The 27,077-nt window shown below is 46.9% G+C and overlaps 1 protein-coding gene across 1 annotated transcript in view; it reads left to right on the top strand.

Annotated features, from left to right (window-relative positions):
• The window catches only part of FRMPD3 (FERM and PDZ domain containing 3), a 791,901-nt gene that overhangs the window by 168,331 nt on the left and 596,493 nt on the right, over nucleotides 1-27,077 (top strand). The gene's annotated exons all lie outside the window — the stretch shown is intronic.

The following is a 27,077-nucleotide window of genomic DNA, read 5'->3' as shown; positions in this document are numbered from 1 at the left end:
ATGAGCCTGTTGTCCATGGCTGTCTTGGGGTCAAGAGGCCCCAGAATATCAATTCCCATCCACTCAAAAGGGGTACTCACAACAGTGAATGCTTGGAGAGGAGCCTAGCATCTCCCCTCACTCTTGTCACTGTCTGGCAAGTCTGGAAAGACCTATAGCAGGCATTAGAGTGCCTGCACATTTGAGGCAAGTAAGACCAGGTGACAATCCTCTCAAAAGTTTTGTCCTACCCCAAATGTCCTGCTAAAGGCACATCATGAGCCAGACCCAGTAGGAAGGTTCTGAAGCACTCCGGTACCATCAGCACTTTTGCTGCCCAGGTTCAGCAATCTTAGTCTCACTATACAGGAGGCCATCCTCCCATTAAATCCAGTGTGATCCAGACTCCTTGCCAGCTGCCTGGTCTGCAGACTGCTGCAGCAGACCCTCAAGATAAGGGCATGTCTTCTGCTCTTCGAGCTCCTCCCCGGTGGGACCCCCTTCTTTCTGCCAATGGGTCAGCTCAAGCACATCCCCCAGTTCAGTCAATTGTTCCCCTGTAGGCTCCGGGGCATTCTCCTCAGGTTCAGCCTCCTCCCGGACCATGGGAACTTCAGGGGTGAGGTTTCCGTGCCCCTTGCTCCTCCTCTTCCTGGCAGACACCCGGGACACTCTTTCAGGCTCCAGGTCCTCCTGATCACCCTAAATGCCTGCCATAGACTGGGTGGTCATGCATGCCCACCCAGGCAGACCCAATATCTCCAAGTGCTCCTGGAATTCCACCCAACACCAAGGGGAATCTTCCAGGTCATTACCTAGCAGACAATCAACAGGCATGGTTGGACTCATAGCTACCCTCAAGGAACCTGAGACCCTTCCCCCATTCAAAGGGAACCTACACCACATTACACAGGTGCTCAGAGTTGTCTACAGCAACTACCTGGTGAAGCACATTGGGGGCCACCTGCTGTTCGGACACCTGGGGAAACCTGACAGTAGTCACACTGGATCCAGTGTCTTTCAGAGCCTCCACCCTCTATCCATTGATTGTTATAAGGCAGGAGGGTCCTCTGGACCATCTCACTGTCCCCTAGTGAGATAAAGGTCATCTCAGCTGGCTCTCACCCTTCTTGTGAAGCCAACTCCCCCCCAAGCGCTACACTGGTCAACCCCTGTGGGTGCTGGTGCCCGCTTGGGACACTTGGGATCCCCCCTCATGTGACCCTCCTGATCACATGAATAGCACCTACAGGGACCCTTCTCTGCAGGGTGCCCTGTAGAGATACAAGGCTTCATCTCACCTGGGGGATGGGAATCCTTACCCTGGGAACTAGGATGGGGGCCTTTAGAGAACTCCCCCTGTTTACCATTGCCCCCTACTTCTTCTTATAGGCATCCTGCCCAACCTTGGCTGAGTATCCCCCATGTATCTTTTGGACCGTAGTACTCTCCCAACTGTCTGCATCCTGGGAAAGCTTCCTGAGGTCAGTCAGATTGCTGTCAATTTGGTGCTGGTGCAGCTCTGGAAAACAAAGACTATACAAGTGCTCCCATGCAATCAAATTGTACAGTCCTCATAATTGGTTACCTTGTTGCTCTTCACCCACCCATCCAATGCTCTGCAAAATGAATCAACACATTCCAACCAATGAATCCCTCTTCTTGTAACACCTAAACTTTTCCTTGTACTGCTCTGGAGTGAGACCATACCTAGTGAGTAGGGTGTCCTTCGTGGTAGATTAGGTGAGCCCCTGAGGATCCCCTAGGGCTGTCAATGTATCCCTACCCTCTACCTGAAAGTGCTCCAACAGACCTGCCCCCCAGTGTAACTCTGGGACCATGTTCATGTAAAGAACTGAAAGAACTGACTCATACCCTTGGACCACAAGTATATATCATTCTCCCTCTTATAATCTTTCACTAGATCTTTGGGAATGTGCACCCTCCTTTCAGACTGCACTGTGCTACTGCTGTCACCATCAGTGCTGGACCTGCCTTTCAGATCCAGCTCCCTCAAACTCAGCTTTTGAGCAAAGATTAGTTTCTTCTCCTCCATGCATATTTAGTCTTTTTCTTCTTCCCTTCTTATACTAGCCAGCTGCAGTTCCTTATCTTGCTGGAGTCTGAGCTTCTCCATTTCTAGCTGAAGCCGCCTTTTTTCTTCCTGTCATTCAGTTCCTCCTGGCTGAGACCTTTGGCATTCCCTCCAGGCAGGTCCTGGTTAGCCAACAAAACATCATGCATGCTCTGCACCTCCTCATACACAGCCATATTTTCCTCTGCTGTGTACTTCTCAGCCTTGTTTGCTGCCAACCAAACCCTCAGTGCCTTTTGCAGCTCCTCCTTGTTAGTGGAGCTTTTAATTGGGCACTTGAACTCTTTGTAAAACTTATTGAGCTGGGCTACTGTGTAATCTTTCAGTTTCCCCAAATGAAACACCACTTTTGTAGCAACTGCTGATGGGACCCCAGACTGAGACATACTTGTAGATAAGGCTCAACAAAGGTGCAAAGTTTCAGAAGGCAAAGGATATCCAAAAGGAAAAAAAAAGCAAAAATGCAAGAGAAAACACAGTATGTGGTTGTGTAATGGTCTGCACTGAAACAGTAGTGTACACCAATCACTGTATGTCAGTACAAATACAGGTCCTAGACTCATCGTTGATAACTAATGTTAGAAATGGGTTCTCTAGTTTGCAGTTGATTTACACCCTAACCAAGTAGGGAACCTCACTGTGGTCAGAGTAAGAGAGTCACACTCCTAAGATAACCCCTGCTCACCCTCTTGGTAGCTTGGCACGAGCAGTCAGGCTTATGTCAGAGGCAATGTGTAAAGCATTTGCCCAAACACACACTGTAACACAGTGAAAACATCACAAAAGGACTCCACACCAATTCCGTGGGTCTCAGCAAAGGAGACCAGGTTCTGGCAAAAGAAGTGATTAATGTCGCTGAAACTTCCTAACAGGAGGCAAGCTCAGTCCAAGCCCTTGGAGAATCTTCACCAGCAGGATATGCAGCAAAGTCCATTCTTTGTCATCTCTAAGGCAGAAGCATCAACTGCAGGCTAACCTAGCACAGTACACACAGCAAAGGGGCAGTACTCCACCTCACAGATCTTCAGTTCTTCTCCTTGGCAGAGGGTTCTCTTGATCCAGAAGTATTCCAAAGTTGTGGGGTAAGAAGTCCAATGCTTATACTCATGTCTGCCTTTGAAGTAGGCAGACTTCAAGGGAAAGTCTTTGTAGTGCAGAAGACCTTGACTCTCCCTGTCCTGGCCACATGTGCACTTCCAGGTCTGTGAGGTGTGGTAGGAGAAGGATCTTCCTCCAACCGTGTTCTTCTGGATCCTACAGGTGGTGGCGAGGGCCATTTGAGCAGATTAGAGTTGCCTCGGGGATACGTAGAAGGAGAGGTGGTGGTTGAGGTAGGCAGGTCTCATGTTTTGCAGGGCCTTGTAAGCATGTGTCTGGAGTTTGAAAGTAATGCACTTATGGATGGGGAGCCAATGTAGGTCTCTCAGGTGGGCAGAGGTGTGGCTGTGGCTAGGGGTGTCCTGGATGAGTCTGGCCATGGGGTTCTGTATTCTGTTGAGTCTTGTTTGGAGTTTCTTGTTAATCCCGGCATAAAGTGCATTGCCACAGTCGAGTTTGCTGCTGACGAGTGCAGGGGTGACTGTTCTTCTTGCATCAATGGGATCCACTTGAAAATCTTCCAGAGCAGGCAGAGAGTGTGATTTGGCAGGCCATAGACAACGAGGAGTCAAGAATGATGCAGAGGTTGCATGCATGGTCGGTGGGAGGTGGGGCAGTTCCGAGGGCAGTGGGCCACCAGGATTCATCCCTGGCAGTAGAGGTGAGGCCCATGATGAGGATCTCTGTCTCATCTGAGTTGAGCTTGAGGCAGCTGTCTTTCATCCAGTCGGCAACTGCCTTCATTCTGTTGTGAAAGTTGCTTTTGGCTGTTGATGGTTCGTGAGTGAGGGAAAGAATTAGCTGTGTGTCGTTGGCTTAAGAGGTGATATTGAGCCTGTGGTGTCTGACAATCTTGGTGAGAGCGGTCATGAAGATATTGAAGAGGCTGGGGCTCACAGAGGAGCCCTGAGGGAATCCGCAGCTGGTTTCCATCAATGAGATGAAAGGTGGGAGCCTGACCTGGTTTGGTTGGTTTTTCCAGGTGGCAGCATACCCAAGTCCAAAAAGTGCAGCTGCTCACCATTGGAAGTGGGATGATATTGGGAGTTAGCCAAGCTCTCTTCGTCCATGTGTAAAATCAAACCCAAAAGAATCAAATGTCCTCTTGCTTGCCATTGAGATGAGATGCTTTTCTCTGCGGAGGTGGCCTCAAAGACTGGAACCCCTTTCAGTGGGGCTGGGGGGCATAACCATGCCCCTGGTGGCAGGCAGCCCGACCTCTCTATTTTCTTTTATTCCCTCCTATCTAGTGAGCTGTCTGCTCCCCCTGGGAGAGACGATAAGAGGCATTTACCCCATCTGCCCCCCCGGGGGGGGCAGAACGACTCTCTACCTATTTATTTGGCGTGGGGGCATGGCCATCCATCCCCTGCAGACATTTTGTGGGCATGCAATCCTCATCCTTAAGGACATGACTTTGAGGATCCAAGAATTGAATTCCTCTTCCTCCACATAACTCCATATCAGCTTCCAAGATGCCTCTTCCATTTTTTAAAGATGTTTTTATTGGGTTTTACAACAAAAATAACAAGGGGCAACCAGTTGTGTGGAATGACATTATTTGCCTGTTAAGCATACAAATTGGTTACACAGTCAATAAGAAAAACTCAAAACTTATTCATGATCACTATTCAGATATCATCTCTGCTTCTGAAAGTCAAAGGGCACAATGCAGGTGGGTGTTATTGGCATAGAGTTGCAAAGGGGTCAGGTGGGGGTGTAGCGCAGAACTAGAGACAAAAGGGGCAGACAGTTTCCACCCACTGTATTACTAGCTTGCACACTACCAGGTCTTCCGGGGCGGTCTAACCACCGCAGAAACCATGGTGGGAACGAACAACATAAAAGGAAGCACTCACCTTCTGGAACACACGCATGTCCGTAGGCCCCATAGCACGCAAATTACAAGTCTTTCCAATGCTCCTGCTGGCCATTGACATCCAGGACCCACGACGCCGACATAGACATCAGCTATAAGTGCCCCAGCCTAGCACACACTTGAGAGAAAGGACATTAGTACATACACACACACTCACAAACACACAGTCACCACACATACATGCTCAAGAAAAGCCAGGACAAGCTATGTAGCATCAACAGCAACTGTGCCATTGTAGATAAATATAATTCAATAATTTAAAATCTTAATAAAAACAACTATTCACAAAATGCCACAAGTGCAGTGCATATGTGTCCAAATGTCCCGGGCACACTGGGCATATGAGGAGTGCCCAACTTGACTCCTGACTTCAATGTACAGACCTCCACAGGGCAGGGGCATCAATGGGGCATGCAGGCACCTCAGGGATGGAGGGTGAGGGGGGGTGGTCAAGGTTTGGATAGGGGCTCCTTCCTCTTGTCTTCAGTCTCCCCCTCCTTACTGTCCTGCTTTAAGGGGGACACCTTAGCATTGCCCCTCTTTCCTGCCTTCTTTGGTGGAACAGCGGTGGAGGCTACGACAGAAGGGGACCCAGATGAAGTGGTCCCAGGCCTGGAGGTGAGAGGGGCAGGTCTGCTTGTTGTGGCAGAACTGCAGACTGCTGACTGCGGGGCATGGCTCATCACAGAGGAGGACAGGGAGGTGGAAGGGAAGGGTCTGGGAAGGGTAGCATGGAGTTTAAGGGGGGAACAGGGACTGGACCAGGCGATGGGAACAGGAAAAACTCATGAAGGAATCTTTTTTGGGGGGCAGCGGGAAGGTCTTGGGTAAGGCGTTTGGGAGTGGAGGGAGAGGGGATGATTGATAGGTGTTTATGTGGATGTGGTTTGGGTGCTGGTGCGTGGGTGGATGAGATGTGTGTGTGTTGGGTGTGTGTTGGGTGGATGAGTGTGGGCGTATAGGTGTACTGGCAGGAGGAGGGGAGGAGACACAGGGAGATGGCAGGGGGATGTGTGAGTGAATGTTGGGGTGGTGTGTGCAGGTAGGGTGGATATGCTGCATGTGGTAGTGTTGACTGTTGTGGTGTGCGCGGACGTGGTGTATGTATGGGGGTCTACTGTTGTGGTGACAGTGGCAGTGATGGCACATGTGGCTGGACCTGGGACTGGTGATGTGATGCCTGCAGGTGTGAGTGGTGATGTGAATGTGAAGGGGAGGAGGTGGGGAGTCAGTGTAGAGTGGATGTTGTTGTGTGAGCGTATGAATGTTGGGTGTGTGGATGGCGGTGGTGGCATTTGTGGTGCATGTGATTGTCCTTGCACTCTGGGTCTGTTGAAGGGGATGCATGCTTGTAAGAGAGTGTGCTTTGGATGGGAAATGGGAGAAGGATGTGGGAGTGGGAACAGGTAGTTGGAGGGGGGAATGAAAGAAGAAGGAACACTGGCTGCCGTCAATGAAGAGGCCAGAGCCTCAAACGGTCTCTGAAGGGCAGACAGGGCACCATGAATGCCTTCCAGGAATGCATTGGACTGTTGCATCTAGGATGCCAGTCCCTGGATGGCATTCACAATGGTTGACTGCCCAACAGGGGTGGACTTCAGGAGGTCAATAGCCTCCTCAATGAGGCCAGTAGGGCTGACTGGAGCAGGGGCAGAGGTGCCTTCTGTGAGGGAGATGCCCACCCTCCTGGATGAGCAGGCTTGGGCAACTGGGTGGGGAGCTACAGGGAGGGCAGTGCTGGTAAGGGGGTGGCGGACAACGATGGAGAAGGCATAGGTCATTAAGGTTCCTCCACCACCACAGAGTCACCATCGGAGGAAGAATCTGATGAATATGTAGTTGATCCTGTCTCCCCTGTGGTGCTCCCCTTGCCCTCCGTCGTACTGGTCCCTTCGGCTCCACTGGTGTCAGCCTCCTGGATCCCATGGGATGCAGCTTCCCCACTCACCGGTGCCCCTTCTCCTTCGCCAGATGATGCTGATGCACACAAGGCAGAGGAGGAGAGGGAGGGAGGGTGGGACAGTGAGAGACAGGGTGGGGGAGAGAGAGACAGAGAGCAATTGGCCAATGCCAGCACAACAGCCACACACAAGTCACTACAACATACTCTAATGCCATGTCACTACATGCCATGCCCTCACTCACACATGCCACTGCACTCCAATAACAGACCATGCTTGCCACCACAGTCATGCACATGTGTTCCAATTATGCTGACACACATTCAATCCTGTACTGGATAAAGGCCATACCTTTCAACCCATGGCTGAACCAGCTGATTGGGTTATGACTCTTTACGATCACAGGACTAGAACTAAATACTTTACGGTCGTTTGGAGGCATACTTGCACAGCTACTTAACTCATGCACATATAGCTGTGTGATGTGAAACCTCGGACTTCACAGACTACACATACACCACATGTCAGCAGACAGCAGATAGGGATATGGCCCCAGCCACACTGTTTTGATAGTTGGGAGTACAATGTGTGTGAACTCCAGAAGCAGGGAGCCTGTCCACATCAAATATCCTGCTCATCTACTACACAGTTGCCATGTCATCGGCATAACCTAGCAGTTAAGTAAGCCTAAACTTGCATCCTGCACGGCATTTGAACAGATGTATGTAGCACATCCAGCCTCTGTGTCACAAGCCTAGTCCGACAGTAGCTAACTAGCACACATTCCACAGCCTTCACACACTGCATAGGCTGCACCTATCACTCACCACATAACCTAAGTACGAATGTGTACTCACCCCCTTGTTGCTACTGTGCTGCCCTCAAGCGCCCATCCACCTCAGGGTATGCCACCACCAAAATGCGGGACATAAGTGGGGTCAGGGTCCGACGGGCACCTCTCCCTCATTAGGAGGACGTCCCCAGCTGGGCCTCACCAGTCTTCCTGGCCCAGCGTCTCAGGTCCTCCCACCGCTGCCTGCAGTGGTTGCTCCTCCGTGCATGGACCCGCAGGGTCCGCACTTGCTTGGTGATGGCACGCCAAATCTCTTTCTGCTGATGGGCGCTCACATGCATGGATGACAAGGAGAAAAGGAGGAAGTCATATAGCGTGGCATCTTAGGGACTGCATTGGACACAACACATCTCATGATCATATGCACATTTCAACATTCCAGTTGTCCTCACAGCCCTCAGCCAGGTTCTTCCACTATTCACTCATCCTCGTCCCAAGGCCCCCGTCCACATTCGTACCACTCACAGACAGTAAAATCACAGTGGCCTCACCTGCTGCCCTAGTGCCCTATACAACTTGGCATACAGGGGTAGGACCTTCTCCACAAGCTTCTCTAGTTCCTACTGTGAGAAGGCTGGGGCCCTATCCCCTGCAGCACATGGCATCTTGGCTACCAGAGTCAGAACACAGCAGCACGCGCAGTGGAGGTCTTCTCAGCACGAGTGCCAGGAGTCAAGTGAACATGAGCACATGAAATGGTGGTCACAACAGCCGCAGACATCATCGTCACTGCCGGCGGTGATCACCATTGGCTCATGTGTCCCATAGTGAAAAAGAAAACAACCCCAGGAGGGAGCACCAACCTATCCACCATTCAGCACACTGCACTGTCAAGCACATCCATTAATGATCAGTCCTGGCAACCATGTTAACCAATGAGGAGTTGCACAGCGGTTGACACCTTACGCCGGCGCGATTCACTCACTTCCATCTGTCCTGTGCATGCAGGACAGGCGGCTGCCATTTTAAATCTACAGTGTGTATAGAGGGGGTTTATGAGGTGTGTCATGGATGTTTTACAGTGACCTGTGCAGAGCTCCACTGTGTCCACACAGTCCTTAATGCACATAGTGATTGCTACTCCCTCCTATTCCCAGGTACGGTAGAAGAATGATGGTGAGGAATGCTCCTATCTACAGACCCCTGGTCGATCTTACCACCCTTGAGGAGCGGCACGTCATCTAGTACTATTGGCTGAACCGTCAGACCATCTTGGAGCTTGTGAGGCTGTTGGAGCCGGATCTGCAGCCTGATATTCTTCATCCCAATGCCATCACATTCACAGTACAGGTGTTGGCAGTCCTCCACTTACTTGCCTCAGGGTCCTTCCAAATTACAGTGAGCTGGGCTGCTAGAATGTCCCAACCCTTGTTCAGCCACGTCTTGAAGAATGTCCTATGTGCCCTACTCAAACATAGAGGCATCTATATCAGGTTCCCCCAACGTGATGATCTTCCCACTGTGAAAGCAGCCTTCTACGCTGTAGTACATGTGCCACATGTGATCGGGGCTATAGATTGGACCCACATTGCCCTTTTTGCCACCCAGGAGGAGTGAACAGGTGTTCAGGAACCGTAAAAACTACTACTCGACCAATGTGCAGGTGGTATGTCTTGCAGACCGCTACATCACATCGTGCCTGGCTCATCGGTATGTATTGTGTCATATGTGTGCCTCTGTATTCTGAACACTCTACAACACCTGCCTGATTTGCCTACAGTTTTCAATATGCCTTTTACCTCTGTGCACACAGGTAATTATACCAGCCTGCCATGGCTACTGACACCTCTCAGGCATCTGACTACAGCAGCTGAAAACTGTTTCAATGAGGCCCATGGTAGGATTCAACAGTTTATTGAACGCACCCTTAGAGAGCGTAAAAGCCAGATTCCGGTGCCTGCACCTTACTGGAGGGGCCCTACTGTACAGACCAGCGAAAGTGTGCCAGATCTTTGTGGCGTGCTGTATGTTACACAATTTGGCTCTCAGACGTCACATCCCATTATTGGATTTCGAGGAGGGTGCAGCTGGGCCAGTGGCTGATGAAGAGGACATGGGGAGTGATGAGGAAGAGGATGACGAGGATGCAGCTGATTCCAGAGCAGAGCTGATACAATACTTCCCCTGTCATACAGGTATGTGTCAAAACCATGCTATGTAACCAGAAGCAATGTTTGCCGTGTGCACCGCTGCCACCAGGGTTGTGTGTTCAATGTGAGTTTTGGGTGAACCCATAACTTTAGATTTCGTGCTGTTATCTGTATTTCAAAAATTGTAAATCCTTGCTCCCCCTTTTGGCACTGTCACATACATTGGTAGGACAATGGCCTGCCTCTTACATGGCTGTCTATATTGTAATCATGGTAGATAAAGACATAGGCAGTAACTATGCTCAAAGGTGTTTAGTTTTATGTGCAAGTGCAAGGGCTGATGGGTGGGGTCATGGCGAGTGGGATCATCAGAGTACTTAGCCCACCTGAGGGGAGTCCTGAATGATGGCTATGTGAAAACAGAGTTATGACAGTGGACAGTCAACAGGGTCTCACTGTGACACACAAGGGGGTATGTTCTGAAGTGGCTCACTTCCTGGCGGTGGTCTTGGTCTTGGTCTTGGCATCAGTGGAGGCTGGATGTCTGGTTGGACATCCTCGCTTGCGTGGTGGCTCCTCATCTACAGGGGAAGGGGTGCTGGCGTCCTGCTTGTCCTGTGGCAGGGCCTCCATTCCACTGGCGGCGGCTGACGTGGACGGCTCAGATGTGATCTGGCTAATGGAAGGGGCCAGCTGGTGGGAGGTGGACTGACGCAGGATTGTGGTAATTTCCGTAAGCACCCCTGCTATGGAGACCATGCTGCCACTGCTGCATGGCCTCCTTATTGTTCATCTTCTGAAGCCTCTGGGTCTCCTGCAGGGATCTGGGCCATGGTGTGGTGGGTTTGGTGGTGTGCACCCAGAACTTGGGTGAGGGGCTCCTGGCCAGTCTGATGTTGTTGCTGCCCCCTCCCTTGCACCACAGATCCCCTCCCACTACCCCTGGCCCCCTGTGCCCCCTCCCAGTAGCACTAGGGCCTTCATTGTCAGGGGCGGCTGCCCTTGACTCAGGCCCCTTTACTGTGGGCCACACCTCTAATTGAGTGGTTTCTGAGGCACAGGTTTGGGGAGGAGGGGCTAGCTGAGGTGTTGTAACCACACAGGAGGGTGAGTCCGGGGTGTCCAGGGTGGGGCTGCTGGGGGTGGACTGGCCAGTCGCCCCAAATGACCCAGGCAATTCATCGTTTTCCAGACATCCACTATGGCCTTCATCCTGGAGAGGGCTGTCTGACCCTGCTATCTTCGACTGGGTGGCAGGGGCAGGGATAGCTGTTGATGGAAAGGGTGAGAGTTAGTACATGTCTTTGTAGTGTCATGGTGTACTGTTTGCAGTGGGTGGATTCGTTACCAGGGGTGGCAATGACATTTGCAGCAATGCAAACACTGCATGGTAAATGGGCTTTGGGCCATGCTTTTCATACCATATGTAGTCTTGGGTTTGCTGTTTGACATTCCTTTAATTGGCATAGGTAGTGAGGCGATGTTGGCTAGCAGTTGGGGTGGGCTGTGGGATGATTGTCCATGCAGGTGATACACAGTGAGGTTTGAGAGAGACTAGGATCTGGGGTGCATAGTGATGAATTGTGGGGGTGGTAGTTGAGGAGATTGTGAAGGTTTAGCCTTCATTGTGTGGGGTGGGTGTGAGGATGGTGGGAGAGGAATGGTGTGGCATGCAGAGTAGGAAGGTGGGGTGATGGGGTGATAGTGGGGGGGTGCAGTCTTGTGGTTTGTGATAGAATGGGGAGTGGTGGGTGCTGGGGAAGCATGCACGACTGGAGTGGTTATTGCTCAGTGTGGGTGTGGCTTCCTTACCAGAGTCAATCCCTCCAATGATTCCAGTCAGGCCCTCAGAATCCATGATGTCCAAAACCTTCTCCTCCCAGGATGTCACGTCAAGGGGAGGAGGTGGTGGTCCACCCCCAGTCTGGTTGAGGGCGATGTTGTGTCTGGACGCCATGGAACAGACCTTCCCCCTGAGGTTGTTCCACTTCTTTCTGATGTCCTCCCTTGTGCGTGAGTAGCTGCCGACTGCGTTCACCCTGTTGATGATTCTCTGCCAATGCTCGGTTTTCCTGGACATAGATGTTTACTGGACTTGTTCTCCCATCAGTTGTGGCTTGACTCTGATGATCTCCTCAACCATGACCCGCAACTCATTGTCGGTGAAGCATGGGAGCTTCTGACGTGTTGTGGGGGTGCATGCTATGCGTGTGAGGTGCGGGCAGCTGATTGTTGTGGGGGTGTGTGCAATGTGTAAAATAGGTACTCAATGTGCAGTGGTTCATGGGTCGTGTATCTCAGGGTCATGGTAGTATTCACAAGGGTTTGACAGAGTGTGTATTATGGTGTGGTGAACAGATGTGTGTGGTGTGTGTATGTGTTTCAGGTGTGGGGTATTCCACCTGTCCAATCTGGTGTTGCCTTCTATTGGGGGTGATTTTCTAGCCCGCCGTGGTGCGCACTGCCAATGGTTTCCTGCCATGCATGTTCCGCTGTGCTGAAATGTGACTCATAATATGGCAGCCGGAATGGTATCGGCATGGCGGGCCCGGCGGGTAGACAGTTGCTCTTTTTCCATCAGTGGCACTGGTGGTGTTGGATTTCTGGCTGTGTTTCGTCTGCTTGGTGACTGTGACTCGTAATACGGCGGCCACTGTACTGCCAACACTGGCGGGATGGTGGTGGGATTTTCCATGGTGGTCTTGCCTGAAGACCGCCAAACTCGTAATGAGGGCCTGGGTGTGTGGTAGGCTGCATCCAGCATGCCACAGAGGGTCCGGCAGGTAATATGAAGCTGCCTGTTGATGAAGAATTGTCCTGGTAGTAGGTCATGGTCTATGGCAAGTTGTTCGAAGGCCAGGAGATGTCTGTCACTAAATAGGTACCCTGCGGTGACCAGTAAATGGACAGTCCAGGCTTTTAGTTCTCTGGATGAATTAAAAAAGCAGAAAGTGGGGGAGACTTTTCATTGGAAGTGCTGGAGCGTACATGGAAGTATCTCAAATGAGGCAATCAAGTCGTTCGCCTGAAGCCCTGCAGCTCTAGCAAATTCAGTCAAGAAGTCTTGCAGTAGGAAGAGGTCAGACGGTATGTCCTGCAGATAGAAAAGTAAGTCATCTATGTACATGGACACCACATGTGTCCTGTCTGCTAGAGGAATGCCCCACACCTGACCTTCCCCTCACAGCCAAATGGCAAGGCATTCCATTCAGAAGAGAAGGGGAGAAAGTAGACCCCACTGTCTGGTTCCCCGACCCACTGTAAAGGGTAAGGAGACAGGGTGACCCAAGTATATCCAAAAGGAGAATTTCATGTAGAGCGGTTTGGTGTAGGCTAGCAAGTGCTCCCAATTCCCATACAGGTTAGTAGCAGGAAAATTGAATCAAACACCTTCTCAAGGTCTAGTATGAAGTAGGCTGAGCTTGGAAAACACCTCTCGATCTGATCCTGAATATGTGTCTAATGTTTAGAAAGGTACAGTGCCCCAGGTTAAGCTTCTCCTCTAGGTAGGGTGCCAGAATAGAGGAAAAGGCACTATAATAATGTATTGGCAACCTGTCAAGACCCAGAGTTTTCTTTTGGGCGAGCTCTCGGATTGCTCACTCCACATCAGCTGTTGTAATCTTGGCATCAAGGGAAAGCCTTTTGGCATCTGTGATGCGTGGGAGGGTAACAAGAATGATAAGAGTAACAAGGGTGACAAGCTCATGCAGCCTAAGCCCACAGGGAAGGTAACAAGTCCTGCTACCATCCAGAGCAGCAAATGAGACGCTGTGGTCGGTGAGCTTTGCTGTGTCCTTACTGTGTCCTGAAGGGGAAACTGGGACCCTGTCCAACAGACCCCCCTCCAGCCTCATTGGTGCTCAGGCCAGAGTGCGTGTTGGCGTTAACCGTGTGGAAGAGACTGGACCTGCTGCCATGACTTAACTGCAGGCCCTGGCACCCACCCATGCTTACCAGCCGGCCTACTACATCGGCTTGACAACAGAAAATCCTACTAGAGGGCCTCACATTCCCTTCGTGTAGAGTTTAGTAATGGTGCTCATACATTCCAAACATGCCTGTCGTCAAACATGTATTAAGGGACAGGCGAACCTGTCCCAATAGACTATAAAGCAAAAGATGAACGGAGCACTCCTAGAGTAGTTAATTTCAAATCCTAATTATGTACATGGAATCATACGTAATAATGTAAATTAACATATATAACATATACAATGATAGAAAAACATAGCAATAGTGGATAAAGATAACATACATATGCGATGGTTCCAAAAATAGACTGTTACAGTTATCAATTTTAATACAAACGTTACCAATAAATATGAAGCGATAATTATAAAACAGACAAACAAAAATACATAAATGCTACACACAATATATAGTGAATATCACAAACACCTTGGGTAACAAAATATACATATCACACATTAGACATAGACAATTTAATCCAATATTTAAGAAAAAAGTTTTTCCAAAGAAAACAGCTTAAAGTCCGAGCGCCAAAACATTCCCAGTCAGTTTATGGGAAGTGATGTATAGGGTCCAATCAGTTAGTTTTGGGCAATAAGAGTTGTTGTCCTCCAATATAATCAGATTGGTTTGTAAATGTCCCGATCAGATTCAGCCGACACGTGTTTCGTCACATATGTGACAGATATCTTGTGTGCTGGATTACAAATGCCATAGGATTTAGTATAATTGTAATACAGCAGAAGCGATATCCACCACACAAGGTGTAATGTAGGCCTCTCTTAAGAGGGGCCCCAACCATTCAAGGAACCCTAATTGAACCCAAAACCAGGGAATTTCTGTGAGATATGGGAGACTCAAGGACTCCTCATCACAGTCAGTGGATGAGGGGCGTTATTTTTCGTTGTCATGTTTGTGACAGAGTATTGCTTTCGTCAACAATTAATTCAAGCTCTTCATTTGAGTCCATTTCCATGTGCTACTTTTGTTGCAGATGTATTACTCTAAAGCTCAATTCGGCAACACCTAAGAAAAATACCCTACTCAGTACCCTAGATTGATGCACATACCTCTGCATAAAGCCCAAGTTGTTGCATATGCATGAAACTGTCAGCGAGAGTTAAAGCTTTCTTGGACCAGATCTAAGAACGAAAGTAATCGAGGGCAGAATTATTTGCACTAAAAAGGCCGTTTGGAAATGAGTGAAAATAAGGATAAGTCGTTGTTTACAAAGGGCATAAGAGAAATGTCAACTGATAATAAGACTAGGTGTCAGGACAGGAGAACGGCAAGGCATTGCGAGGATGTAGAGCGGGGAATCTAAAGGAAGATGATGTAATGTTCTGAATGGAGCATTTCAGTGAAGTCTGCTCAGTTAATTCAATAATTCGAGTCCTGTGAGAAGTTGAAGGATAAAATAGCTGACACTACTTGGTGGGAAGGCGTGTTAGTAAAGCCTTTGAAGGAACAGACTGCCTTTTCACAAACGGAAAGCCGGTACTGTGGAGAAACCATCCATATGGAACGCCTGACTTCCTCGGTTTGTGTGTCGCTTGCGTGCTGCGTCACGGGAGGTTGAGATCTGACAAAAGCTGGCATGCAGCAGTGAAGAAGTACTGGAGCTCTAAAACCCATCGCGCTGGAACCGATTGAGCTGTCACTCAAGCGCTAGGATGTCATTTTTGCTGCACTGGAACCTTCCATCACTGTGAAAAGATAAGCACTGGCTTTCCTTTTTTCCAGTCTCCTCTGAAAGGTTCTCTCTCTGAAATAATACCCCTTCAAGAAGCCGTTTCTCGACTGACAGCAGGACAACACATTTCCCTTGGTCGTCTACAGCTGATGTGAGTCCACGCCACTATCTTGGAATTCACTTCATAATAATAGCAGTGGACATCCTCGTCATCAGTAGACGTATGACATCCTAATAATAGAATTTTCTCCTGGTCCTAGTAATAACTGCGACCAACTCAACGAGTCTAATTTTATCAACTTTAAAAAGATGAAAGACAAAATGTCACATCAGGATTCAAACGAATGACGTGCACATTCACATAATTCCGGAGCAGAGACACTAGCCCACTAGATATCTCAATAAAATACCATCCTTAAATTACGGTTTTTGAGAGTTAGCTAATGTATCCCAGCGTATGCATTGTTGAGTTTACTCTTGCTTTTGTCCCCATAATATGCTCCATTGCCTTTTTGGCTAGGTTTGCATTACACAAATACCACGCACATACATACTGAGTATTTGATAAATTATTGTAACTTCATTTATCATACTTATCCACACTCAGGTTACAGCTATGTGGTCCAGGCGGGAAGGGGCACACACTACTACAAATTGTGAGACAAAGAATACCCATCACCCCAACAGGAAATACGATTTGTGAGAAAATTCCCTTTTTTAGGGTCGAGCCTGCGTTGCATGCGCTCGCGCATGCGTTTCGCAGCGAGACTCTTTTGTATTTAGAAAAGGGCTCGGAGCCCTGTCAACTTCACGACAGTGTTTTTAATTGGTTCGTGGGCTTCCCTAATAAAATCTGCTTGCTTTCATTAGTCGAAGGCACGCATATGGCATGCCTTTTCCGGTGGCTAGCCCTCCTCCAGCGCAGCGACCAAGTACAGAAAACCTGCAAGGCTCGCTGTTTTCCATCGGCTCGTGGAGTTTTTTTTCTTTAATTTACGAGCCCGATCTCGCTTCGCAGAAGTCGAGCGCTTTACGTACTTGATTTCACTTTTTCAGGTTATGTACATAAATGCACTTTTGCCCGATAGGTGAAAAGTCGGGTTAGGAGTTTACAACGCGATCAGCTCTAACATGAGCAGACGCGAGACCCGATGCATTGTAAATGCTTGTTTGCATGGTCACGCCCACGTTTTTGCCAACTTGTATTGCTGGTTTTAAGAATATTCACACTGTGGTACTTCTGTTCAGTGCCTAGTGTATGTGCTCTGACCTCTAAAACATGTGGACATTGGCTAATCCCTGACTGGGGTATTTACTTTTCTTATTCGACCATGCTATATATGTTGCAGAAAATACACCTATGGCATATAAAGTTAAAATGTCATCTGTGGGCTGTAGTATTTATTGTTCCATCCACTAGTGTGACAGAGGAAAACATGGCTTCAGGCTGCCATTGTAGCCTAGCAGTTGCAGTGTACATATCATGAACATTGGAGAATATGAAGATCTAGAAGGTCCAGTATACAATTTCTTGTATAATAGAACAAATTCAATGGGATATATTGTTCCGATGTTGGGCTCAATGTAATGAATTAACTACTAATAACACTGTATGTCACTAGTAGCGTCTGCTCACAGAAGCAAGAGCTCGCATCCACACAAAGGAGGCATGCATTATCATTGGGCCTGCTTCTCATTGGGCTAGCTTTGCAATGCCCATTGGCCCCTCAAAGGGGCACTTTTCTGGAGATATTTTGATTCGCTTGTAAAGGACTGGATGTATTGGTGACTAACAGTACCTAAACAGGAAGACTGGATACTAAGATGGGCAAAAATTTACTATAGATACTTTGCTGTCTATTTAAAGAGGGATGAAGGATGTATTTCAAAGTTTAAAAAAAGCTACGAGAAACTAGAAGTTCCAGTTTCTGCCTGCTAAAAATAACCATTCTATGGTACAGGAAATGTTGAAGAGCCATAATAAAGAATTCAGCAATGACAAAGATATAGCATCAACCCAAACCTTTGCACTTGCTCCAGCATTAATTATAATGCTACCTCTATTGCTACCTCTAAACCTATGTTTTGCCTCTACCTTTACATTTACCTCTACACCTGCCACTAGCTCGTATCTGTCTCTACCGATGTACATGCATCTACATCCACCTTTAGATTTTTTATTCCGTAGCCCCTAAGTCCACCTTTACACTTGTGTCTATGCCTAATGACTTCTATATCTACTGCTACACTTAAATATTTAACTATGACTAGCATTTAGATTTGCCTTTTTTATACTTCCCTCTATACCTACCACTACCTCTTACCTGCCTCTACTTTTACACTCACCTCTGTACTTGTCACTGTCTCTTATCTGCCTCTATCTCTACATACATCTACAGCTACCTATAGACTATTTGTACTACAGTACCTACCTCTACACCTGCCTCTGTCGCTACACCCACTATTTTCTCTATTTACTTCTATCTTTGAACTTACCTGTATACCTACCGCTCTCATACCTGCCTATACATTTATGCATACTTCTACATCTACCTACAGACTATTTTACAACTGCACTTACCCCTATGTTTGCACCTGCATCTATACCTGCACCTACGTTGCCCTCTATATTTACCTACAGCTCTACTCTTATCTCCTCTCTACACCTACTTCTACCTTTACTTTCCTACTACTTCTGCCTCTGGATTTACCACTACTTCTACAATTGCCTCTTCACCTATGACTTCTATTATTACATTTACCTCCACCTCTGGCTCTTCTCCTAGCCACAACTCTGTGTCTACCTCGATGCTTAACCCTATTTAGAGTTCCTTCCTGTTATTAATTAGTGTCACAATGCTATTTTAAAAATATTGAAAATATAAGTTGCAGTATTCTTGATCGTTTACCCAAAAAATAGTTCCACATTCCTTATTAAAGTATTTCTTTGTTAGAAATGGAATCTCTAGTTGACAGTGGTTTACACCCTGTCCAAGTAGGGACCCTCCCTCTAGTTAGGAGAAGGAAGTCACACAGCTAAGATAACCTCTGGTCTCCTCCTTAATGGCGTAGCTCAAACAGGCTTATCTCGGGGCATTATGTAAAGTATTTGTATACACACACACACACACACACACACAGTAACACAGTCAAACACCACAAAAGTACTCCACACCAGTCTATAAAAATATCCAATATGTATCTGAGTTAAACAAGATCAAACAATGAAAATCCAACATACACAAGTTAAGATACGAATTTTCAAAGATTAAAGGTAGTATAGCACTTAGGCCTAGTTGGAGCTAATGTGTTTCTATCTCAACTGCTTGACAGAGTCACTTCCATAAGTCCAGCGCCACCAGGGAGAAGGCGTGGTTGGCCATGGATTCATGTAGACCCTGTTTACAGTACCTTGGAAAACAATGAGTAAACAAACATGTTGCACAGAGTTGGGGAGTTGAGGTGTTGCTGTAGCGGGTGCAGTGTCGGTTCCTTACTGCCACCGGGGAGGTGAGGCATCGGTTCCTTACTGTTAGGGAGGGGAGGCGAGGCAAGGTGTCACTTCCGTATGGTTGCAGAGGAGGTGATGAGCGTTGGGAGTGAGGCATTAATTCCTTATGATAAGGCCGGTTTAATGAGCCCAGCAGGTCAAGACGTGAGGCGCCGACTTTGCGGTGTCGCAGTCACACCGTGGAACCACAGGTCCTGCGGAGAGGGGTGACACAACACTCTGGTCTTAAGCTGTGGCAGGACTTCAGAGGTGCTGCAGTATTGGGCCTGCACTGTCGGTAGCGGTTGTTGAACTCAGCAGGGACTATAGCTCTGGTGCAAGTAGCTTTGTGGGGTCAGAAAGTGGTGCCAGTTCCTAAGGCATTTGGGGGATTAATGCATTTGTTTCTTGCTTGTTGCACCAGAACTCACTCCTAAGGCCCAGGAACTTGATTTGGCAACACTTGGCAAGTCAGGACTCCCAGGAAGAGAGCCCAGGTGAAGTATTTGATGTCCCTGAGAACTTCGTAACTGGAGGCAAGCTCAGTTAAAACCCTTGGAAAACCTTTGGAAGCAGGATGCAGCAGGCCAGCACAACAAAGCAACAGGCTCAGAGGCAGACCTTCCCACAGCATCCAGCTCTTCTTCCTGGCAGAATTGCCACAGTCTAGAAGGATTCTAACTATGTGGTGTCAGAGTTCCAGGACTTATACCCATTTCTGTCTTTGAAGTAGGCAAACCTCAAAGAGAAGTCTTTGTTGTACGCAAGACCCTGCCTTTCCTTGACATGGCCCAAGGCGCACTCCAGGGGGTTGGTGACTGCTTTGTGTGAGGACAGGCACATCCCTATTCGGGTGCAAGTTTCAGTTCCTGCCACCACTCTAGCTCAGGAAGACCCATCAGCCTGGTGATGGGCCATCAGGTAATGCAGGGCACACCTCAGCTCCCTTTGTGCGACTATCTAGAGTGAATGCACAAACAATGCAACTGTCATCCTGACCCAGATGGGTATTTAGCAGACAGGCAGAGGCACAGAATAGTTAATCAAGAAAATGCCCACTTTCTAAAAGTGGCATTTTCAAACTAACAATTCAAAAACCAACTTTACCAAAAGATGTATTTTTAAATTGTGAGTTCAGCGACCCCAAACTCCAAATCTCTATCTGCTGCCAATGGGAAATTACACTTCACAGATAATTCGAACAATCCCCAAGTTACCCCATGGGAGAGAGAGATTTGTCTTACGATAGTGAAAAACGAAATTAGTAATATTTCACTATTAGGACATGTAAAACACACCAGGACATGTCCTACCCTTTAAAAAGACTGCACCCTGCCCCTGGGGCTGCCTCAGGCCTACCTTAGGGGTGGCTTACTGGTAATAAAAGGGAAGGTTTTGGCATGGCACGTGGGTACCCTTGCCAGGTCGACATGGCAGTTTAAAACTCCACATACAGACACTGCAATGCCAGGCCCGAGACATGTTTGCAGGGCTACTTGTGTGGGTGGCATGATCCCAGTAACCTAGGATTTACAGGCCCTGGGCACACCCGGTACACTATACAAGGGACTTACTAGCAAATCAAATATGCTAACCATGGATAAACCAAAAATCAATACATTTTAGACAGAGAGCATATGCTCTTTAGCACTGGTTAGCAGTGGTAAAGTGACCAGAGTTCTAAAGCCGACAAAAACAGGTCAGAACAAAATAGGAGGAGGAAGGCAAAAAGTTTGGGGAGAGCCCTGCAAAAAGGGCATTGTCCAACATCCTTCATGACAGTTTCTTTATTTTCAGATAATGTCTTCTTATGTATATGGCTACATTAATGCTAGTGCACTCAGGATCTTATCCTTTATCATTTTCATCATTGTTTTCTCAAAAACAAAGGGATTGAAATATAACATTGTCTGCTTTCCTTGTTTCTCGTGTTTTTGAAGCTTGATGACAAGGAAGGCGTGCTTCATACAGAGTTGTAAAGTTTAGACTGAAAACACCAAATGAATATTAGCAACTCCTCCTGTAGTTTATATGATGGATCCCAGACAGAAAGATATGCTTTTGGTTGAAATCAAACGTATAGAGCCCCCTTATGCAACAAAGGTTTGATGTACCATTTGTGAAGTTGCAATCCGAAATGTATACCATAAGGTATCTTTTCATATTTTTATTTATAGTCTACTACTCTTCCATGACATTAGCTTAGCTTTTATTTCCTTTTATAAAAGGAGAGGATGTTGGACTTCTTTTCGCTTTCAGTATAACTAATCTGATTGTAGTAACTAGTATGTTTTCAGTTTGATGATTAATTATTCCTTCTGCGGCACGATAAATCTCCTGGAAATTTCGGCAAGAAACTAACCAATGTTAGCAGCAGACTGACCTGTTTCGTCTGATTGACTTATTAATGAAAGATAGGTCTTTGCTAGATTTTGTCCATAAAGGGCTTCCTTAATGCAATAAATTGTATCATGCCTGTCACAACGTATATTTAACGGTTTCAATTATGGCTGTTACTGTTACAATATATATGTGAATACACATGTAGTACAATATGGAAATTAAACATATGCATCTTGAAATGAAGTTACCTCTCCTTACGCTAACGGAGATGCATTCTTTTGCAGGATTGGGGTAACCGCCAAATTAGAAATGACTTAGGGCCTGATTACAACTTTGGAGGAGGTGTTAATCCGACCCAAAAGTGACGGTAAAGTGACGGATATACCACCAGCCGTATTACGAGTCCATTATATCCTATGGAACTCGTAATACGGCTGGTGGTATATCCGTCACTTTACCATCACTTTTGGGACGGATTAACACCTCCTCCAAAGTTGTAATCAGGCCCTTAATGTCTCAGGACACCGACCTTCTGGTCGTGTGCTTTCATTTAATAAATTGGTACATTTTCTGAGGTTTTCTTTCAGTTCTATATTGCGCGAACTCGACCCAGAGGTACTGGAGCCCTTTAAAGGAGCACTAGTTACATTATACAAGGACACATTCTTTTTTTGGTAGGCACAGGAGATTAAGTGATTTGCCAATAATCACAGGATGTTCAGCTGACACCAAGACTGGAATTGGGGGCCCCAGCTCCAAAGTCAGCAGCTCTAGTCGTTATGCCACATCTTGTAGTTGTAGCACAACAATGGCAGTTATGCACCACTTGTTGCAAGTATTTCGGCTGTTCCCGGGGATATAGGCACCAGATACTACTACAGGCTCACTGAGATGGCAAGGGCCTCCTTCCTGGGCTTTGAGTTTCATGAGGCAAAAGCATCAAGTAGTCAAGGCAGGCAGCACAAGTGTCACTCACAATAAATTGTCCAAACAGTGACATATGGCATCAAAATAGTTGGGGAATCCACTGTAACCACAATGCTATGACCATCTGTTATAAGCAAGTGGTAGAGGCAATCAAGGTTACAGCTATGCAAATTCAACCTCAGATTAATCAAGAGCTCTACTTTATTTCTAATGCTGCATAAGTGTCTTGAACAAACTTGGTCGATCAAGTATGGGAGAGCCAAGAAGGCAGCACAGTCTTCCAGTAATGAAAAGAGGTACATAACAGGCACAGGGGATCTTAAGTATTGCCTATCCAAAGCTGGTTCTAACCACACAAGACAGTCTACCTTCTCTTCAGTCAAAATTTGTACCATAGAGTATTTTTCCTGGAGTCCAACAGATATGGTCATAAATTCCTTAAAGGAAGTCAGTCGTGGATTTTGCTTCTGAGCTGGTCCTTTCCCTAACAAGATGTTCAGGGCTTTGGCAAGGCAAAGAGTGGACACTGGGTAAGCAAGAGGGACTCACTTTTACCTAGCTGTGGGTGCAGTTGGAGTCTCCAAGTGTTCAATTAAATTTGAAGTTCATGCCATACCTTTCTCAGGAATGTATTCTTGCAGAGTGCAGTTCTCTTTTTAAGGAGCCTAAACTCAGTGACAGTGATTTGTGGGTGAAACTACTGCTTTCCCACTTGGTTATTTCAGGGAGATAGTAGGCATAGAACTGTGCTCCGCCGGCAGAATTTGTGTAATTTGGGCACTTTGCACTATGTGGAGTAGCGCAGAGTACCTGAATCGTGCAATCCAGCACGTGTGAGATTTGGTTTTGGTGCTCTCTTGCAAGCGCTACAATACTCTTGGGGGCTCCAGCTCATGCGTGTGAGACTTTGTGTTTGCTCACGCTGTTTCCAGCCCCACGCGCAAGACTTCACATTCACCCACGCTGCTTCCACTCGTGACAGCAGCCAAAACAGTCCAGCTTACGAGTGCGAATGTACATGGAGTAATTTTTTAACTCGCTATACATCTAAATCGAGTCAAAACGAGGTTTTTGAGTGGGTTTTCTTCACCAATGGACCCTTCAAGATGTTTTTTTAATGTGAGAAACCGTTTATCCTTTTTTTTTCAAACAGGAAGAAAGTGCACCAGAGACTCCAACTTCCTGTTCTTGTCTAGCAGGCTCTTCCCAGTGCTTTGTCTATCTCCTGGTCACTTTTCACTTGGATTTTGAGGTGTAAGGATACTCTTTTTGGCTGCTGGATATACCTCTCAATTTAAGGACTTTGTTTTTATGAAATCACACAAGTAAGTTCCAAATCAATTGACTAATGGTGTTGTTTGTTTGCTTAGGCATGCACCCGTATTTCTTTCTACTTTAATATGATTTTTAAAATTTATAGCGGTGGGCGGGCTGGAGTTTAAGCATGGGCCTAATTATTTTACATTTCATTGATCTTTCATCTTTTGTAAAGGAAAGTTATTGCACAGCTCAGTACCTTTTCTCTAAGTTTGTAACATTTACAATATGATATTACTACGTGGCCTACATTTCCAAAGGGCCAATAAGCCACTAGGCCCAATATTAGTAGTCATCAGTGCATGAAATACATTTCAGTGGTATATTTTTTTAAACTTCATTTAGGGCAGAGTCCTCATTGGATTAAATTAAATAAAAAATGTTGGCTATTATTTGTGTTTCTTTTTTTGTGTGCAAAAAGTGTATATGTTGTGGGGTAATATGTGATGGCGTAGGAGGATGTGTACTGTTGTGAAATTTGTATATCTCAACTAATTTTTGTGTTTTGCATTGCTGAATTGTTAGTATTTTCTTCAGTATTAACACCATGCCTTCTTACTGCCAGTGTGTGTGTGTTTATTTGTATGTTTGTCATTGTCCACCACTTGCCTTTGTTCTCCATGCCATGTGACCAATGGCCATTTTGCGTAGTCTATGTCCATAGGTTTCATGTTTTCTTTGTTCTCCATGCCTACTTGTTCACAGTTGTTGTTTGACCATGTGGCTGGCTGCCTTTTGTGCATCCAGCCAGTGTGCCTTTGCCCTACACTTGCATGTGTTCCTTGTTATCCTTGCTCCTTGTTGTTGTTGCTTGACCATGTGGCTGGTGGCCAATTTGTGCATCAAGCAAGTGTTTTTTTTTGCCATAGGTTTGCATGTGCTCCTTGTTCTCCTTGCTCCTTGGTGTTTTACCATGTGGCTGGCAGCCAATTTGTGATTCTAGCCAGTGTACCTTTGCCATAGTCTTGCATGTGTTCTTTGTTTGCCATGCCTCCTTGCTCCATGTTGTTGGTTGACCATGTGTCTGGCAGTCATTTTGTGCATCCAGTCTTTGCCATAGGCTTGTACGGGTTATTCTCTGTTCCCCATTGCTCTTTGCTCCTTTTTGTTGTTGTTTGACCATGCGGCTGGCAACCATTTTGTGCATCCAGCCAGTGTGCTGTTGCCATAGGCTTGCGTGGGTTCTTCTTTGTTCCCCATGCCTCCTTGCTTCTCGTTGCTGTTGTTTGACCATGTGGCTTGCAGCCATATTGTGCATCCAGCCTGTGTGTCCTTGCCATAGGCCTGCAGGTGTTCTTTGTTCTCCTTGCTCCTTGTTGTTGTTTTTTGTCCATGTGGCTGGCGGACATTTTGTGCATCCAGCCAGTGTCCCATTGCCATAGGCTTGCATGTATTCTTTGGTTGCCATGCCCCCTTGCTCCATGTTGTTGTTTGACCATGTGGCTGATGGCCATTTTGTGCATCTGGCCAGTGTGTCTTTGCCATAGGCTTGCATGGGTTCTACTTTGTCTCCTGTGCCTTCTTGCTTGCTGTCCCCGGGTTTGGGACTTTTTTATGATTAGCAAATAGGAGGAAAGCATTGCAATATGCTCCATTTGCCACACAAGTGTTTGTAAAGGTAAACATGGTTCACATTATGATACTGAAGGCCAGACGACCGATATGAAAAACATCACACAGTCCCTTGAGAGGAGCAACTTAAAAAAATTGGCTGAACGTGGTTGCAGGGGGAAGGTGAGGAGAGCTGGGAAACATCAGTTACAACTGGTCAAATCAGAGTGGAAGGTGAGGAATAAGATGGTGACCTCCTCACACAAAGCAGTCCTGTCCCCAGTAGTGCACCAGAATCACCTGCCACAATGACCTCACATTGGCACAAGAAGATTCAGAGTCAGATGGAGACACCACAGCATGCAGTGACTGCACCACAATGCACATTGAGTTTATCACCACCTACATCTCAAATATTGCTTGCATCAGTTGCCCCACAATAGAAGAAAGTCCAGGTTACAATTAAGGGCATTTTTAGGAACTAGGGGCCCTATGACCGCAACCACCCAATGGCATGTTTGTACTGTGGGAAGCTGGAAATTCTTTTAGCGCTGATCTCCTCCCTTTGTCTTTTGTGGAAGCAGGGGGATTCTAAGACTTTGTGGCAGCCATCTGCCCCGAAATGGAAGGTTCCAAGTCAGTCCTGTTTTACTAGAGTTGGTGTTCCAGTGCTGCACCACAATGTGCTGCAATTGGTTGGACAAGCTTTGTTGCACAGTGTTGTCCACACTATCTACCTGATGACAGACATGTGGATCAGTTGTCAGGCTACTGATTACATGTGCATTACTTCACTCAGGATCTCTTTTGTGGCAGTAAAGCAAAAGCTGTCTCCAGGTCTTGGCTCCAAAGAAATTTTTAAGAGTGCTTGGCGGCATTCAACATTAGCAGTGTTTGCCATGGAGAAATCACATACAGCTGCAAACATCTTGGACAAATTTAATACCAGCCTGTCTGAATGGCTGTGACTCAGAGGTCTCTAAATGGGATTTGTTGCCACAAACACGGCCAGTAATATAGTCAAGGCCATGTCACATGGTGGCTAGTTCAGGGTCTTGTGTTTGGTGCACAGCATCAACCTGGCTCTGCAAGACTTTCTAAAAAAAAAGAAGACATAATCAACTAAATACTGACCACCTGCAGACGCATCTGCACTCATTTTAGCCATTCCTTTAAAGTCCGGAACCAGCTGTGGGTTATACAGCGTGGTAACAGAGAAGCAGTTAACGCTCTGATACAGGAGGTGCCAACACATTGGAACTCAACCTATTATATGTTGCAACGTCTGTTTGAGCAGTAGAGACAAATGCCTATGCCATTCTAAGACGAGGGGATCCAATTGGGAAAGTTATGATCATAAATGTGGACAAATGGGGCCTAGTCAAATGCCTGACACAGGTGCTGCTCCCTTTTGAGGTTTTCACGTGGGAAGTTATCAAAGAGGGCATTACAATGGGCCAAGCTGTCCTATTGTTGCATCTGCCAAAGGAGCAGCTAAAGAAGGTTTCTGAAAAGTTCACACTTAAAGGTGTGAATGAAAACTCAGAAGTGCCTGCCATGGTTGAGAGCCTAAGCCATCGCTTGACTTGTAATCCAAGGCTGCAAAATGACATTAATAAGTCCAAAGAGTACATCTTTTGAACCCTACTTGAGCCATGCTACAAAAATAAATCCTTGCACTTTCATTCATTTTTCTGAAGGTGATGTTTCTAAATACAAGAGATGAATTGTTGAGAAGGCCAGAGAACTAAAAGAAAAAGGGCTGGAACTTAGTGTCCCACTCCGCAGTTCTAGGGTGCCACCTTCAACTTCCAGAAAGGGTTGTCTTGTCTCACAGCAGCCACCACCAGCAACAAGAATGCCGGCAACAAGAGGATTAGAAGAATCAC

Source organism: Pleurodeles waltl, chromosome 2_1 (assembly GCF_031143425.1).
Source record: "Pleurodeles waltl isolate 20211129_DDA chromosome 2_1, aPleWal1.hap1.20221129, whole genome shotgun sequence".
Taxonomy (NCBI): domain Eukaryota; kingdom Metazoa; phylum Chordata; class Amphibia; order Caudata; family Salamandridae; genus Pleurodeles; species Pleurodeles waltl.
The sequence above is the reverse complement of the archived record's forward strand: the minus strand, read 5'-3'. Positions and strand labels throughout refer to the sequence as shown.